Here is an 18,235-nt window from a genome sequence, read left to right as displayed (position 1 = left end):
ATTTAAGACTCATGATAATTCCATGAAGCGAGTCTTATTATGATCCTCATTCTAAAGAAGACGAAGTTAAAGCACAGAAGGGTTAAGTGACCTGAGCAAGGCCACAGAGCTGGCAAACAGTGGAGTCTGGGTTGAATTCCAGGCGGCCTGGCTCTGGAATTCATGCACATTACGTTTCGCAAAAGCATTATAAGCAAGACATGTGGGAGCTAGCAGCTTGTACTGCTGCCTCTGCTCTAATGGGACAAGATTCTTAAAAGCAGAACAAACAAAAGCACAGCATCGCCACTGGCCTCAGGAGTCTGGAGGCTGGGCCCGTCTCCGCAGGTTGCAGCTCGCCCTCCACACCTGCCCAACCCAGGATCCTGAAGACGGTGGTGATGACAAAAGCAATCATTTATGAAGTGCATAGAGAGCGCCAGGCATTCGGAGCGCTAACGCTCTACGAACACACCGCCCCGGTTCTTCCACAGCAATCCTGGGAGGTAGATACCAGTATTACCTCTCTTCAAGTCAGGCGCAGGCAAAAGAAGTTGACCAGCTTCCCAAGGGTGCCCCTCTAAGGCAGCAGAGCTAAGCCATGAGTCAAGACAACACCAAGTACGAAGCCTAAATTTTTTAACCACTTATATTGTCTGGCCTCCCACACACTGAGCTTAAGTTCGTGTCTGTTACGGGACAACAATGCAGGAAATAAAATCCAACCAGGTCTCCACATTTGCCTGGAAAATGAGATGCAATTTTTACATAAAATAGTGTAAACAGATTTATTATAAGGACTATTACTCTAATTGAGAACTGAGACCCTTGACCGATGATAGTTTATGTTAGGATTATATCCACACGGACATGACCAACAAGATGGAATAACAATCAACCTCTATAAATTATTTAAAATGCCAAAATCATGCTCAAACCCTGTTTTCTACACAAATCCTAATAAAGATATTATGGAAAAAGACGGTATTTATAACGAATAAGCAGAAGCAACATTTATTACATTTGTTTGGGGTCATTTCCTGATACTCTGCTATGATTTTATTACCTAATTATATTAAAATCACAGCAAAGACATACTAATGAAAGATCTAGAATGCTGTAGGAAATGAGCTTCCTTTCTTGCCTGCAACTTTAGTGACCCAACGTTGGCAGGGACCTGAGGGGCCATCTATGTGCCTCTCTGCCCCTCTTTGCCCAATTGGGGCCCTTCAGAGAACCCTTGATGGGCTGTCCAATCACTTCAAGTGGTCCTCCCTCACCTGGGATGCAGACATTCTACTCAGGCAGCAGCCTCCCCGCTACTCCCCAGAAGCCCTGACATCGAGGTCATACTCCTTCCTCCTCCTACGATTTAGCAATTAAGAATGCTTATCCTTCTTTAGTCTGGCCAGGATTATTTCCCTGTAGCCTACCTCAGTTCACTTTATCCCTCCCCTGAGCATCTGGCATGATTGATGGCTGAGACCATCCTGGCTGCAACATATATCTCTTGATAAAATATACTGGTTTAGTGAATGCACCCCCCCTCCCCCCCCACACACACCCTCAGGCAAGACTCCTAAATGACTTAAAAACATCTAATGCTTTTACTGGTCATGGAAACATAGATATAAAATTTTTATTGTATTTTATACAAAATATATAAAATTTTTATGTGAACTTGGACAGCTTAACCTCTCAGGGCAGCTTCCTCATGTGTAAAACGAGCATAATATCTACTCCACATGTTTTGTTGTGAGAATTAAAAATGAAGTGTATAAAAGTACGAGTATGTGAATAAATAACACTCTTAACATCTGTCCCATGGTTACTTCAGCAACATGCTGATGAACCTATAAATCACATCTAAGAATTTAAAGTTGTGGCATACAATGAAATGTGTAGCATGAGAGATCGGCAAACCATCGCCTTTTCCTTCATTGTAGTGAGAGAAGGAAAACAGAGAGCAAGGTCCTGGGGTCTGTGCGCAGATTGGAAAGGAGAAAAGTGACAATTCGACAAAAGATTTATTGTCAAAGGAGTGTGAAGAGTTCAGTGGGAATTTCTAAGACTTCCTATCAACTTTGGTTTATATTTTTAAGTGACTCCTGCACTGGGATTGGTACAGGATCTGTAGAATTTAGCTGCCAGGGCCTTATTACAGAAGCATCCCGCAACAATTAGTTCCCAAGCTACTTAGCAGAACGTGTCTTTGAATTCTCTTCAACTCTTTTGCAATAAGGGTGTGAGGGAGGCTCAGCAGGATCTCTGATGGAGTCAGTGCTGACCAGGCAAGGCAAAGCCCCAGGGGAGAAAGCCAAGCGCAGATAAGAAGGTCAAGGAAAAAGAGACAGATGGGTTAGGCCAGCGTTCTTTAAAACTGAAGACAGAAAATAATCCTTGCCTACACTTTAATTCTACTTCACCTTACAAAAACCTCCTGCTGCTCTCAACCTCTTCTTTCCAAACTATTTTGACTTTAAAAATCAACCAAGCCTTGCTACATGTCCATATGATCTCCTTTTTACCCTTTACTGTTTTATGGGGAACAAAAAGAGGTACCCACTGTTGTTGATGGACCCTACCTTAGCCTGTCTCCTGTGATCTTCCAAAGCCTCAAGGCTGCATCTTCAGAAACGACCTTAGAAACTTTTTTCTTTTGGCTTTTAATGATGCTTTTAAATGGGGGGGGGGCATAGAAATTAACAAGAAAGGGCATGTCTTCTAACAAGGACAAAGAAGAAATCAACACTACAAAGAAGAAATCAACACCTTCCCAAGGTGCCTGACAATTTCACCACAGACCCATACTCATCCCTGCTACTTGGTAGCCAACAGACTGTAAACAAAGCAGAACAAAGCAGAGAGAAGCCACCTTTTCTTGCACATCAGGGTTTTCTTTTTTCTTTTTGCCTGTTTGTGATTGTTTGAATTTGTGCATCTGTTTTCTTACATGCAGCTTTCTTGATTCCGTTTTTAGATTGACATTGCTTTCATCTGTTGGCTTAAATGCCATAGTACTCATTAATTTTTCTTATTTGTAAATAATTTTTTAAAATTAGGAGACAGAAAAAAACAAATGTAAAGACACAGTTACAAAGATTAGTAAAATTTCCAGTGAATGGTAAATTTATATATATATATATAAAAACTATATAGGGGCACCTGGGTGGCTCAGTCAGTTAAGCATCTGCCTTTGGCTCAGGTCATGATCACAGGGTCCTGGAATTGAGCCCCATGTCGGGCTCCCTGCTCAGTGGGGAGCCTGCTTCTCCCTCTCCCTCTGCCTTGCCACTCTGCCTATTCGTGCTCTGTCAAATAAATAAAATCTTTAAAAAAAATAAAAACTATACGGAGGGTGTCGTAACTGCATGGCTGACCCTAAAATTCCATCACAACTACTAATCAAGCACATAATTCTAACATTGAGGGCCTAAGTAAGATACATGGCAAAATAATGAAGATTTCATAACTTGGCACTTATTTTTAATTTTTATTTTATCACATCGGTTTGTGGCTCGTGACTAGGTTCAGTTTTCTATCTTGACCAGGGCACTACCTCATTGGTGCAAACTGGTAATCCCGTGATGCAGGTAAGGAGACTATTTTCATTTTACGGATGAGAAAACCGAAGCTATTCACTTGCCCAAAGGTTTACACAGAAGCCAGGATTAAAATCCATGTTCTCAAACTTCGAGCCCATACTGCTTCCTCCCAGTGAGACTGAGAATTTCTGTCATTGCCATTTATTGGCCAGTTACCCTGTGTCAAGCACTGTGTCTCGAAAGTTTGGCCTGTTACGCCCACAGAGGCAGGAAGGTAACAAAACCAGCACTCTGCACACAGATTTCCCCGATTCAGGGGTCTGAATTCAGTCAGTACCCTATATTGATATATATCATGCACGCTCATTCTCAGAGCACGTTAAATTTACATAACATCATCACAAATTAAATAACAGCCAAATTAAACCCTTTTCAAATAAAGATAAAAAATAAGATGGTTTTTTTTTTTTTTTTTTTTTGCCTTTCAGAAATGTTATTGCAAAAAATTGGCAAGAGACATGAAGTATGTTTGTTCTTGTGCTTCGATGATGATTAATGAACTCCTTTTTGGAGAGGGAAGATCTGCACTTGGCATTAATATTATAAACTTTTCTCATCCCAGTAGCTTCTCTTTAGGAGGGAAAAGTGGTTACATAAGGCAGTGATTAATGAGATGCCACAAATGTTGATTTAGTTCCAGATAAGGATTTTTTTTCTCTTTCTCAAATCTAAATGCTTCACCAAAATTAATTTTAAGTCACACTACAAATATGAGTAAAGTGCCGATTCAAGTTGAAAATATCTCATATGCTCAACCTGAGTCCATATGCTTTTTTCCAATTTCTTCCTGTTTTGCTAGAAAAAAACATCCTTGAACAGTCTGAGATTCCAAGAAGGTGTTGCCATTTCATATTTTCAAAACCATTGGCCAGATTCTGTTCTTGGATACTGCTTGAATTTAAATGGAAGATTCTTAACTTTTAAAAAAATGGGATCCCCAAAGCATAGCATTACATTTTTTAAATGGCAAGTTTCTTCCTCTAGGAGTTAAAAGCTATAATATTAGCCATACAATGGGGGGTGGTGATGGAGAAATATGTGAATATTTTTATTTTCATCCATCTAATCTGTCAATGTGCCCCAGACAAACTGAAAGAAGAATTCTCTGTCCCAAGGAGGTTGGTTCCATCCCGCCTTGAAGGCATCATGTGATTCCTTTGGGCCACTGAAAATAGTAGGAAGCTATAAGCAAATTAGTTGGTACCTGGACATCAGAGGCATGTTCCCTGAATAGATCATCAGGAGCGCTATGCCAGGTAGGAAACCAAAGTCATTATTCTATCTGCTTACCCCTGGATTCCCCAAGAAAGATTACTTATTAATCTTATGATGCCATAAGATTAATGTTTTCATGGTACCACGTGAAACTTTCTAAATTAGAGCTCTAAAATATAGAATTTCCACATTGTTTTGAAAATGAGGAATATCTACAGCATCTTTCAAATAAAGTCGAAGTTGAAATTTTCTTACTTTAATGAAATATTATTAAAACTAAAAATCTCTTAAAATAATAAGACTTAGTCTTAGGCCCAGGATGTAAAATTAAGGAAGATGTACATTTACAGGGGAAAAGAGAGAAATGGGAGGTGGGAGATACTCTGAACTCAAATAAAACACAAATCATTTTTTCCTCCTGCTCCCAGAAAGGCTGGGGAGAGGTAATCTTAGTTTGCCATTGTTTACAAACAAAAAAGCCTGATTATCTTAGTGTTACATACTTGTATTTGTTTCACATACTATTCCCTTACTATCTATACAGAGCATATATTGTGAAATATTTTGCGTAAGATAACTTATTACTTGAGCAAAATATCTATATAATAAGGCACAAAATGAAATGTAAACAATGTAATATGGTTGTTAAGGAACATGCAAAAAAGGTAAATTTAAATTTTGTCAAGTGTAGTACTATAAATCCTTAAAATATTTTGATGTTCATTTTGGAAGTGCTCACAGAACTTTATTTTTTTTATTTAAGATTTATTTGTCAGAGAGAGAATGAGAGAGAGCAGGCACACAAGCAGGGGGAGCTGCAGGCAGAGGCAGAGGGAGAGGGAGAAGCAGGCTCCCCACTGAGCAAGGAGCCGGATGCAGGACTTGATCCCAGGACCCTGGGATCTTGACCTGAGCTGAAGGCAGATGCTTAACCAACTGAGCCACCCAGGCATCCCAGAACTGCTCACAGAACGTTATTACTTAAATAAGTTAAATGGCATGGGCTAAATGCTACATAAATTAAACAATAAGACTAGAAGTATTTAACAGAATTCAGAAGCAGAGAACTTTCTGAGCATGAAAACAGCAAAAAAAAAAAAACAAAAAAAAACGGGGGGGGGGAGTCCATAAATATCAATAATTTTGACCACATGCAAATGTAAAACTTTATATAGAAACAAATAAGCCAGAAAAATTTTTTGATAAATATAGGGTTGATATCATTAATATAGATATAGTCTTACAAATAATTTACAAAGCACTAAATCCTGAATAGAAAAATGGGTCAGGTATAAACAGATAATTCACAGAACAATACAAATAGCCAAAAAACATACATAAAAAAGGATCTATATCACTAATAATGAAGTTCATATTACGATAGGAACTACTATGATATAATTAGTAATATCTTATTCCTTTCTCATCAAATGATTTAAAGTAAAAAGAATAATACAATGCCATTAAGCATAGGCTGAGACAGTCTCATATGTCAGAAATGGTGGAGCTATAATTCAATGTAAAATTTCTAAAAGGCAATTTGTCAACATATATATCCCAAGTAAAGGAATTCATAAGTTTTGACTCAGAAAGTCCACTTTTATGACTCCATTCTTAAATAATACTAATCAGCCCTGTGGACAAATATATTCATGCATAGATGTTCTTCAAGTAGTATTTATAATAATGAAAATTAGAAAGACTCTTGTCCAACAAGAAATAATTCTAAAACCACCTGATATTTTTTTAAGACTATTTAATGATTCAATATACCCTTTGCAGTACAGCTGGGATGATCTATTAAACCAGTCTCAGAAGACCATATCCTCTAGTTGAAAGGCCTATTCTGTTCTTCAGAATAAAGTCCAATTTTTGCTGCCGAAATAAAGACCTTGCCTTGGTTGTTCTCATCGTACACAGCTGTCTCTCTCAAACCCTAGCCATTCTGTGCTTTTTCTAACCCAAGGCCTTTGCTGGAGTTGTTCCTTCTTCCTGCAAACCTTCCTGCCTCCATTCATATTCTGTCAATCCCCTGCTCACATTCTTCCAGTTTAGACATCATTTCCGGATGTCCACATATCCAAAATACATGCTCCCTTTAAGCATAGCCCCTGTATTACCTGATCTCAAATCTTACCCTTGGCTGCATGACACTGTTTGCTGCATTAGGGAAAACAATGAACACGTGAATAAACAAATATGCTCATGAGACAAAGTTAAGTGATAAAAGCAGAATACTAAATTGGAAATATAGACCTTTTATAAACATATGGCTACACACAAAGAAAAGAAAGTACTAGGAAAAATGTACAACAAAATAAAAACATAGAGGTGATTATCTGAGCAAGGGAATTAAAGGCAATTTGTCCAGGAATTTTTTTTCTATACTTCCTTGTATTTTCTGAAATTTTGAGAATTCTTCAAAATGCAAAACTAATTTATCAAAGATCAGTACTTTTTTAAAAATTCTGTGCTTGTCTCACCTTTAAATTCAGAAAAAATTGAAACATATATAAAAACTATGAAATATCATACATGACATGAAAAATACCTTAGCCACAAATGCCCCTTGTATTTCTGTCACCAACTACAATTACCCAAAAGACAATACTCCAAAATAATGTGAAGGCAGTTGTCCAGACATACACGATATTGAAAAATTCTACATTCCTTTAAATAATTAACTCCTTAGATTGGCTTTTTTAAAAAAGTCAGCTGCGTTCAAGTTGAATATTGAGACTGCCAGAAATTATTCTTTTCATTTCAAAACTGTGAAGCAGAGTGAGTTCCACCAGCAATGTCTCTGTGCCAGTGTCTACAGTTGTTTGTTTCAGAACCTCTAATTAGCTGCCTTATCTTCTCCTAGAGATTTTTCTGGTGCTAAGTTTTAATCATCCAAATTAATTGAAATACTGTAGCAATTTCAGATTAACATTTTCAAAATTAACAATGCATAAAATAAAATCACCCATAAATCTGCTTTGTAACAGCAGTCACTAATGAACTCTGCAAAACAGACCCGATCACACTGCTAATTTTGCACTGTACTATATACAGCTGAACTCCAGGAAATAAGCTCTCCTCTGTGCAAAAGTTGGCATAAGTAGGGGACACAGAAGATCTCTACAAGAGTGAGGTCTCTGGAGCCAAACAGTGCAATTAAGTCCTAGTACCAGCCAGGTGCTGTGTGACCTTGGGTAAATTACTTAAACCTCTCAGAGCTGAGGCTGCCTCCACTGAAAAACGGCAGTATCTCAGAGGTTGTGGCAGACAGACTCTAAGATGGAACCCAGCCATCCCTACTGAACCCCAATAATACCTCCTGGAATTCACACACTTGTTAATTCCCTCCTCCGAATGCGGGCAAGACGTGTGACTTGCCTCTAGCCAATAAAAAGGGGATGGGCATTATTTCCATGATTGGTGTTATAAGAGATTTGAATTTCCATCTTTCTGGGAGACTATCGCCTTGTTGGCTTGCATACTTTGAGGAAGCAAACAGCCATGATGGGGAGGGCCATGTAGCTAAGAACTGAGGACAGCCTCTGGCCAACAGCAACCTAGGAAATTGAGGACCTAATTCAATAGCCAAAAGGGAACAGAATCCTGCCAACAAGTATGCAAGCAAGCTGGGGAGGGGATCTTTCCCATCTGATCCTTCAGATGAGACACAGCTCTAACATCCCAAGTGAGGCCTTACCAGAAACCATGAAGCAGAGGACCCAGCTAACTCATGCCCAGATTTCTGACCCACGGAAACCCCGAGGTAATAAATATGTACTGTTTTAAGCTGCTTAAATTTATGGCAACTTGTTAGATAGCAATGGAACTGAACGCAGGGGTGCGTCAGTATTAGTAATAACCATCACCACTGCCATCATTTACAGAGGTGTGCTACATCTCATTAATGAATGCCTTATCCATTATCTAATATCACCTCACCATGACAGGAGGAGGTCTGCTGCTGTCGGCCCCACTGTAGAGAGGATGAAACAGGCTGACTTGCCTAAGACTGTGCAACTAGTAAGCAGAGGAGCAGATACGAGCCCACTGCAGGGCTCTCCGTCTAAGCCCCTGCACGGGGCTGCCTCCAATGACTAAAAACTGTGATGGGAGTGAAAATACCTAAGACAGACGGAAGTAGGAAGATTCTTCCCTCCCTTTCTTTCCTCATCACTCTTTTATTGCCACAGAGGCAGGCTGTGGCTAACTTAATGCCTCAAGGGCTACACTCTCTGGCTCTCCACCACTTTCACCCTGATCCTTCCCATGGAGAGCAGTCACCTTTCTTCCCATGGGCCTCCATGAAACATGCTGTGTTAGGTCCCATTTCCTGGGTTCTCTTAATCTGATGAACCAATCTATGCTAATCTGTGCGTAGATAACGGTGGGGCAAAGAACTACCTCCTTCTAGTCTCACCTGAGCATGAAATATAGAATGGGGCTCATCTTGACCTCAGAGGATCTTGTGAGGGTTAAATAAAATGAGAGAAATATTCGGCATGCCTTAGGTACTCATTAAAGATTGCAAGAAAACATAGTGCCTGCATCCAAAGGAGAATATCAAGTGTATATTTTGGGTGCAGTGACATGGGTACAAGATGCTGTTGGGGGGGGGGGGCGCCTGAGTGGCACAGCGGTTAGGCGTCTGCCTTCGGCTCAGGGCATGATCCTGGCGTTGTGGGATCGAGCCCCACATCAGGCTCCTCTCCCCCTGCTTGTGTTCCCTCTCTCGCTGGCTGTCTCTATCCTGTCGAATAAATAAATAAAATCTTTAAAAAAAAAAAAAAAGATGCTGTTGGGAAGCAAGAAAGCTTGTCTTCTTGGTGTCCCTAACAAGTTAAAGCTATCAGCAGGGACTGTTTTGGGACTGCCCACTTCCCGTTTCAGGTACATTTCTCCAGATTTATCTCTGTTGACTCAAGAAAAACGATCAGAAGAGCGTACAAATGGAAAAAGGACAAAGTAGAAGTGGAAAACCCAGCCATGGTATGCCCATGGAGGAAAGTGTCTGAAACTCACTGTCCACAGTAACAGATGTACCGACACACCTCAGGGATACTGCAGGTTCAGTTCCAGAGCACCACAATAAAGCAAATATCACAATGGAGTTCAATGAATTTCCGGTTTCTCAGTGCATATGTTATGTTTATACTATAATGTAGTCTAGTAAGCAATGTGCAATAGCATTACATCTACACAAATCTATATACCTTAATTTTAAAATATTTTATTGCTAAAAAATGCTAACCACCATCTGAGTTCTCAGCAAATCATAATCTTTCTGCTGGTGGAGGGTCTTTCCTCCATGTTGATGGCTGCTGACTGATCAGGATGGTCGCTGCTAAAGGGTAGAGAGCCTGTGGGATTTTTTTCTACTAAGACAATGAAGTTGGCCACATCAATTGACTCCTCCTTTCACAAACAATTTCTCTGTAGCGAGTGATGCTGTTTGATAGCATTTTACCTACAGCAGAACTTCTTTCAAAATTTGAGTCAATCTCAAACCCTTCTACTGTTTTATCAACTAACTTGATGCGATAGTCTAAATTCTTTGTTATCATTTCAACAATCTTCTAGTAATCTTCCCCAGGAGTAGATTCCATCTCAAGAAACCACTTTCCTTAAGAAGCAACTCTTCATCTATTCTTGTCTTATCATGAAATTGCAGCAAATCAGTCCCATCTTCAGGCTCCACTTCTAATTCTAGCTCTCTTGCTATTTCCACCATATCTACAGCTCCTTCCTCCACTGAAGTCTGGAACCCCTCAAAGTCAACCATGAGGGCTGCATTCGACTTCTTCCAAACACCTGTTAATGTTGACATTTTGACCTCTTCCCACAAATCGTGAATATTCTTAATAGCATCTAGAATGGTGATTCCTTTCCAGAAGGTCTTCAATTTACTTTTCCCAGATCCTTCAGAGGAATCATTATCACTATCTGTGTACTTCTTAAATAATAAGGCTTAAAAGTCAAAATGACTCTTTGGTCTATGAGCTGCAGAGTGGATGTTGTGTTAGCAGGCATGAAAACAACATTAATCTTGTTGCACTTCTCCATTGGAGCTCCTGGTTGACCAGGTGCATTGTCAATAAGCAGTAATATTATGAGAGGAATACTTTTTTCTGAGCAGGTCTCAACAGTGGGCTTAAAATATTCAGTAAACCATGTTGTAAAACAGATATGCTGTCATCCAGGCTTTGCTGTTCTAATAGAGCACAGAGTAGATTTAGCCTAACTCTCAAGGGCCCTAGGATTTTTGGAATGGCAGATGAGCACTGGTTTCCTTTTAAGGTTACCAGCAGCCTTCACTCCTAACACACAAGTCAGCCTGTCCTTTGAAGCTTTGAAGCCAGGCACTGACTTTTCCTCTCTAGCTATGAAATTCCTAGATGGCATCTTCTTCCAATAGAGGACTATTTCATCTACATTGAAAATCTGTTGTTCATTGTATCCAACTACATTAATTAGCTTAGCTAGATCTTCTGGATAATTCGCTGCAGCTTCTACACCAGCCCTTGCTACTTCACCTTGCACTTCGATGTTATGGAAAGGACTTGGTTTCTTAAAACTCATGAACTAACTTCTGCTGGCTTCCAACTTTTCTTCCACAGCTTACTCACCTCTCCTGAGTTTCAGAGAATTGAAGAGTTAGGGCCTTGTTCTGGATTAGGGAACACCATGGCTGGTTTGATCATCTATCTAGATCACTAAAACTTTCTCCATATCAGCAATAAGGCTGTTTCACTTTTTATTTTTAAATCATTTGGGGGTTCACTGGAGTAGCACTTTTAATTTCCTTCAAGCACATTTCCTTTGCATTCACAAATTGTCTAACTACTGCAAGAGGCCTCCCTTTTGGTCTCTCTGGGCTCTTGAAATGCCTTCCTCTCTAAGCTTAATCAGTTCTAGCTTTTGATTTAAAGTGAGAGATGTGCAACTGTTCTTTTCACTTGGAACACTTAGAGGCCGTCATAGGGTTATTAGTTGGCCTAATTTCAATACTGTTGTGTCTCAGGGAGAAAGGAAGCCCAGGGAGAGGGAGAGAGACGGGGAAACAACTGGTCAGTGGAGCAGACAGAAACAGACACATTTATCAATTAAGTGTGCTGTCTTCTATGAGCGTGGTTTGTGGCACCCCAAAACAAGTATAATCACAGTGATTATATAGTGATTATAGTGATCACAGATCACCACCACAAATAAAATAATGAAAAATTTTTACATATTGCAAGAATTACCAAAATGTGTCCCAGAGACACGAAGTGAGCAAATGCTGTTGGAAAAATGGTGCTGATAGTCAACTTGCTCAACGCAGGGTTGCCACGAACCTTCAACTTGTGAAAAACACAGTGTCTGGGAAGAGCAATAAAGCAAAGTGCAATGAAACGAGGGATGCCTGTACATGAAGGCTGCTCAAACTAAGCTGCTTTCCCCTCCCCCGTTCTTTGGAAACATAGCCCTTCTTTCTTTTTTTTAAAGATTTTATTTATTTATTTATTTATTTATTTATTTATTTATTTATTTATTTATTTATCAGAGAAAGACAGAGACAAGCAGGGGCAGTGGCAGGCAGAGACAGAAGCTCCCTGCTGAGCAGGGGAGCCGGACACTGGGCTTGATCCCAGGACCCTGAGATCATGACCTGAGCTGAAGGCAGATGCTTAACTGACTGAGCCACCCAGGCACCCGGATAGCCCTTCTTTCTTATAGAAAAGAAATTTCATATGGAAATCATCTTTTGTTTTGTTTTTTTTTCCCCCTTTTTATTTGCTTTCCTAATTTGAAATGGGTTTATGTCACTTGACAAACAAAAGCACACTGGGTGCTGATGAACTGAACTGACCCAAACCTAGTAACAGACTGGCAACTTGAAACATCTATAGTTCAATGTAAATTTACTTTCACTGATGTGCTTGTCAGATATTTCCTCTCCTTGTCCTGTGTCCCTGAGTCCACATGAATTCTTCCACACTTGCCCGGTGAGTCAACTATACCATTTATAACCTACACCACATTATTTTGGTGGTTCATCATATACCACACAGTATTACTGTTGGACAGGTTATTTTTGTATGTCTTCTCTCTCCAACAAAATTCCAAGTTTCTCGAAGATGGGTAAGCTTCCATATATTTCTAATTTCTATGTACAAAAGAATGAGTCTCAAAAAAGTTCTCTGTAGGAAACAAAGTAACTAACTTAAGTTCTTCCTTTCAAATTAAAATTTTAAAAGTCAACTTGATTCAAATATACTGAAAGATATAATTGCCAATATGAGTCATTTTGATAGAAATTCCACAAACTGGGGCGCCTGGTGGCACAGCGGTTGAGCGTCTGCCTTCAGCTCAGGGCGTGATCCCGGCGTTATGGGATTGAGCCCCACATCAGGCTCCTCCGCTATGAGCCTGCTTCTTCCTCTCCCCCTGCTTGTGTTCCCTTTCTCGCTGGCTGTCTCTCTCTCTGTCGAATGAATAAATAAAATCTTTAAAAAAAAAAAAAAAAAGAAATTCCACAAACTGACCTCTAATATTCTAATTAACTTGTGAATCATTCTCCCTATTTATAAATAGAACTACTATATACAATTTGAAGCCAATAGTTTTGACTCCACTGGTTCCTTTCATTTGCCTTACTTCAGACTAAAGCTCTGGAACAAGTTTACTTGGTTGCCAGAGGACACTGACCTACAAGAAATTTTTGAAGTTTTTTTGTGTACTTAGCCTTATATAGCACATTCTTTTTCTTCTGAAATGTAATATTTGACTACCAGGACCATAGATATAGCAAAGGAAGCCCAGGTTGTACTTGACTTTCCAAGTAAGGAGTGCTTTATTCAGTGACAAATGTTAAAAGCAGCTCACCAGGTTTGACACCTCCTTTTTAGAATATATTTCTAAATATTTAATATTTTCTGAAGACACGATTACTATAATAACAGAAATTACCAGTTAGCAGTGCATAAATGACCCAGAGGTAAGTTCTATATATAATATTCCCAGTGTTTTATTTCAATAATCGCATTATTGATACCGTGTTTCCCACCAAAAGCATCCCTGTGTAGGTCTTCAAATATTTGCCTTGCCCTGGTTCCTCTGCTGGAGGTAACTGAGCAGGTGGAAAACACTGGCTAAGCAAGGTGTGGACAAACCTGCCAGGCGACAGTAGTGACCCTTTGTGAGCCTGCCATGAGACTCTAAAGGAAAAAATAAATCTTCCCCAAACCAGAAAAAGATGTGAGTGTGGGACTAGGATGTACATTTCAGAAATCTGTCATCAATGCAAAGGAAATGAGAAAGGTAGTAGTCCTGAAAATAACTACAAGGGAATCGATTGCCTTAGTGCAAAACTAGTCTTATTGTCTATAATTTAATAGAAGCTCGAGAACAAATCAACTATTTTAAAAACCAGAGCAGGCTCCCAGCACTCATTCGCAGCTTGGATTTGTCATTTCTGTGCAACGAATCTTAATCACTGGGCTCTATTGTCCCAATTTTTTCAAGTTCATTCTTTCAATATGACATACATTTTTACACATTTACAACTATGCTCCCAATATTTAGATTATTTCTATTTGATGAGAAATTAGTTTTACGGGTGACAGAAAATACAGAAGTAGGTCTGACTGATTAATATGGAAATATCATAATCTATGGATACTTTATTACTTATTTTAGACAAAAACTCACTCACTAAAGCCTTCAAGAATATAGTCTCCCCCATAAAAAAGGGAAAATGTGTTTTTAGATCAGTGATTTTTAAAATCCTGGGCTGCTATTTTTCTCATCAATGTTTTGTATTTGGAAACTAAAAATACAAAATTTCTCTACTGAGCAAACTGACATGTTTAGAAGCAAAGCTAAAAGAAATCAACCATCCTGTTCAGATTTGGAATGAGTTCAACAATTGTTTGAAATTAAAACAGTAAGGAAGACTGTATTAAATTGTGATTCAATACAATAAACTGGCATAACAAAATTGCTATTTACATAAATAAAAACATAGACAACCCAGACTAAAAGCAGTATGAGCCCACATGTGCTTCTCTCTTCCAATTCCATTTGCTTTTTTGCACATACTACATAATTAGATTTTTTATATGTTTATCAGACTATTCGCTGTTTATGACACTATGCCATAGCATAGTGAGTCAGTATATAAAACAGTAATGTAAAATTAAAATATTTTCATATATACACCCATATACATGCACTTATGCAGTTAAGACTTTGTGCCTGTATCTATTCCTTCCTCAGGCAGAATATAAATTCCTTATGAAAAGGAGCCATGTTTTATAATTAATGATATTGCTGGTGCCTATTGTGGTATACAAAGCTGGTAATGAAAGAAAGAGTTCTTGAATTCCTTTCTTCATACAAGAATTGGAGTGGCATTACATATCAATCCTATCACCTGAAAGAGAAAGTGACCATCTTTGAAGGTGTCTCTGCTAAGGAACTGTAGGACATCTCCTCAGTGAATAAGACAATGTTTCCAAGCCACATGTTTCTCTGTGTAATCAAAAGTTACAATAAGCATATGAAAAGCAAGAGCTCTCAGAAAGAACTCTTTTATCATTTAACTATTATCTGTTCATTTACTATTCAAGGTTATCACGAATCACATGGGTAACTTAAGATCCGAAAGAAAATGAGCTGCCGAAGTATTTGCCATCTACTCCATCTAATCTTCAGGCAGCACAACACAGAACAACGGCCTGAATTTTTTAAAAGTTAGTGACTGTGGATGTATACAAGATGCTATGAATTGCACAAATTTAAGACAAAAAAAAACATGGGCTTGATCAAAGGACACATGTCCTGGTACACAGATTTGCCACATGCAAACTAAAATAAATCTTATATATTTTATACGTAGAAGGAAATTTTTAAAGCTCAGTATTAAAATTTAATTGGTAACGTTGACCTTGAGTGCCACTTTAGGTGATAAATATTACACCAGTGCTCAGATTTTGAGATTTATGATCTCATGTTCTTGAAAAAGGCCTAGCACCTCCGTGTTCCTGAAATAATTGATCTGTCTCTTACAAGTGTTATTTTCCTGAAACCAACATCTGTCTTAGGAGGAAAAGTACAAACTGATGAAAATACCCTGCTATATTTAAGATATCCAAACGAGCTACCAGAATTTGCAACTAACACATTACTATATTTATAAAAGCAGTCAAGATCATAAATTGATAAATTTCTTAGCATACAATAGAAGAAAAAAACTGCAAAGCCATTTGTAAATATTTTCTATAAAGATTAACCAAAATTATTAATTAAGGGTGAATGTTTTTTGTTTTTGTTTTTTTCAAATAGGTTCCACACCCAGCCTGGCGCTTGAACTCATGACCCTGAGACTAAGACCTGAGCTGAGATCAAGAGCTGGATGCTTAACTGACTGAGCCACCCAGGCACCCCAAGAGTGAATGTTTAAAATATGCTAACCTGACATGGTGCAAACCTATAGCTCACATTTTTCTTGAATAGAACCCCACGATATATGTTTTCAATTTGGGAGGTTTTCCTTTCTTTTGTTTCTTTAATGTAATCACAAACACTACCCTCCCTTCACCAAAACGCTCTCAACCACCAATTTTGATTGCTTCTCTTCTTAAAGATACACAAAGTATCATGGAAATCCATCACAGAAGCAGGGAACAACTGCAGATCGAAAACAACTATAATTATGAAACTTCTAGCTTCAATGGAAAATCAACATAAAATTCTGGGTCTGTTTGCAAAGAAATAACTGGCAAATATTATTGATTCTTCTACACATGACTAACTGTCCCATATTAAGTTCCATGCTCTATCATAAAGTAGTAATTATAATAATGCCACCCCTTCACATTTACTGCATACCTGGTGCTGTTGTAAGTGCTTTATACCTATTAACTCATGTAATGCTCACAACAACTTTGTAAGGTAGGTGCCATTATCAGTGCCCTCTTAATGAGGAAACTACAGCAGAGAGAGAGAGAAAGAAATTGCCATAGGTCAACAGCAAGTGAGTGCTGAAGCTGGGTCCCCAGCCCAGGCAATGTACCCCAGAGCCATGCTTCTTCCTCACCGCTAGATTACTCAGTGCTCCAACATCCATCCACTTTGTCAGGAGGAGGAATTGAAAAAAGCAAGAGAGTCAACGCGTGCAGAAAAAGCATTCGGCTATTCATTAATTCATTTAACAAGTACTTATTCATTTAACAAGCACCTACTACCCATAAAACTATGCATTAAGTTCCTTTCCAAAAAAGGTTTCCAGTTAATCAGTTTTTTTCTACAAGCCACCCGAAGTAAGACCCTGGAAAGCAGTCAGTGTATATTAGCCCTTGGAGATGTCAACTAAATTTGCTAGAAAAGATCAAAGGAATTTCCACGGTAAAAGCATTAACAGCAAATAATGCCCCTTGGAAGCAGTTTGTCCTTGCTACGGGAGCCTCAATTTTGCTGATTTCTTATACATCTTGGAATGAGTGCAAAAACGGTGAAAGTATGCTCAGTGATAGTTACAACAGGACCAGCTCAGCAGAGGTCAGTGGTCAAGCAAGGGTTAACTTTGGATATTTAAAAAAAAAAAAAAAAAGCTTTGCAACTGAAAGAAGCAAAGATGCAAAAGACAACCAACTCTAAACACGTGATTCAAGCCTACATCAAAAGACACCGACAGGGAGAAACAATTATCATGTTAGCATCCGTAACAGGCAAGATCATGAACTATTTCTTTTTGCTTTTTGGGTTTTTTTTCCCCCCCAAAATGTGGAGAACTGAGAAAATGCTCATACATAATTACCATACCTAATGGGAAACTACATGATATACAATGTGTGTGTGTGTGTGTGTGTGTGCGCGCGTTTTTCTCTTACAAACATAACATATAGGACCTCTTCTTTTGTATTTGTAAGTTGATTCTTCATGAAGTTCTAAAGTCTTTGGACAGTTAGGAATACCAGAACGGTGGTACCTATAGAGAGCCATCAATTTGAGGGTAAACTATCATATTACTGGTCAACTTTGTTATACTTACAATCTATGAATTCACTATACCTCTCTTTAAATAATCTAAGGGCTCCTAAAAATTCTGGCTATAGAGTAAATTGTTAATTTTCAAATGTGTTCCTACTGACACACTATAGAAATTCATTTCCCTGGAAGAAAATGGATTAAATAAAAATGCCCATAGAAGAAAGAGAAAAATATTTTTAAAATAACATTTGTGAAGGTTAGATCATTTTCTGAAATAAAAAACTACAACTCACACAAGAAAAAAAATATGCTGACAGTCACACAGTCCTACTAAATAGAACAGAAGAAGTCACTTCTAAATAGTATTGCAGAAACCTCTGCAAAGGGTATTGTGTTGGGAAAGTTCGAACTATTAAAGTAAAGCAGAACCCCTATTTTTTTAATGGCCTCAATTTTGTTCTGTA

At 38.5% G+C, this 18,235-nt stretch overlaps 1 protein-coding gene across 2 annotated transcripts in view; it reads right to left on the bottom strand.

Annotated features, from left to right (window-relative positions):
* VAV3 (vav guanine nucleotide exchange factor 3) overlaps positions 1–18,235 on the bottom strand; it is a 340,276-nt gene that overhangs the window by 88,429 nt on the left and 233,612 nt on the right. The window lies entirely within an intron of this gene.

The sequence above is a fragment of the Ursus arctos genome, unplaced genomic scaffold (assembly GCF_023065955.2).
Source record: "Ursus arctos isolate Adak ecotype North America unplaced genomic scaffold, UrsArc2.0 scaffold_12, whole genome shotgun sequence".
In the NCBI taxonomy this organism is placed as follows: domain Eukaryota; kingdom Metazoa; phylum Chordata; class Mammalia; order Carnivora; family Ursidae; genus Ursus; species Ursus arctos.
This window is presented reverse-complemented; position numbering and strand designations above follow the sequence as displayed.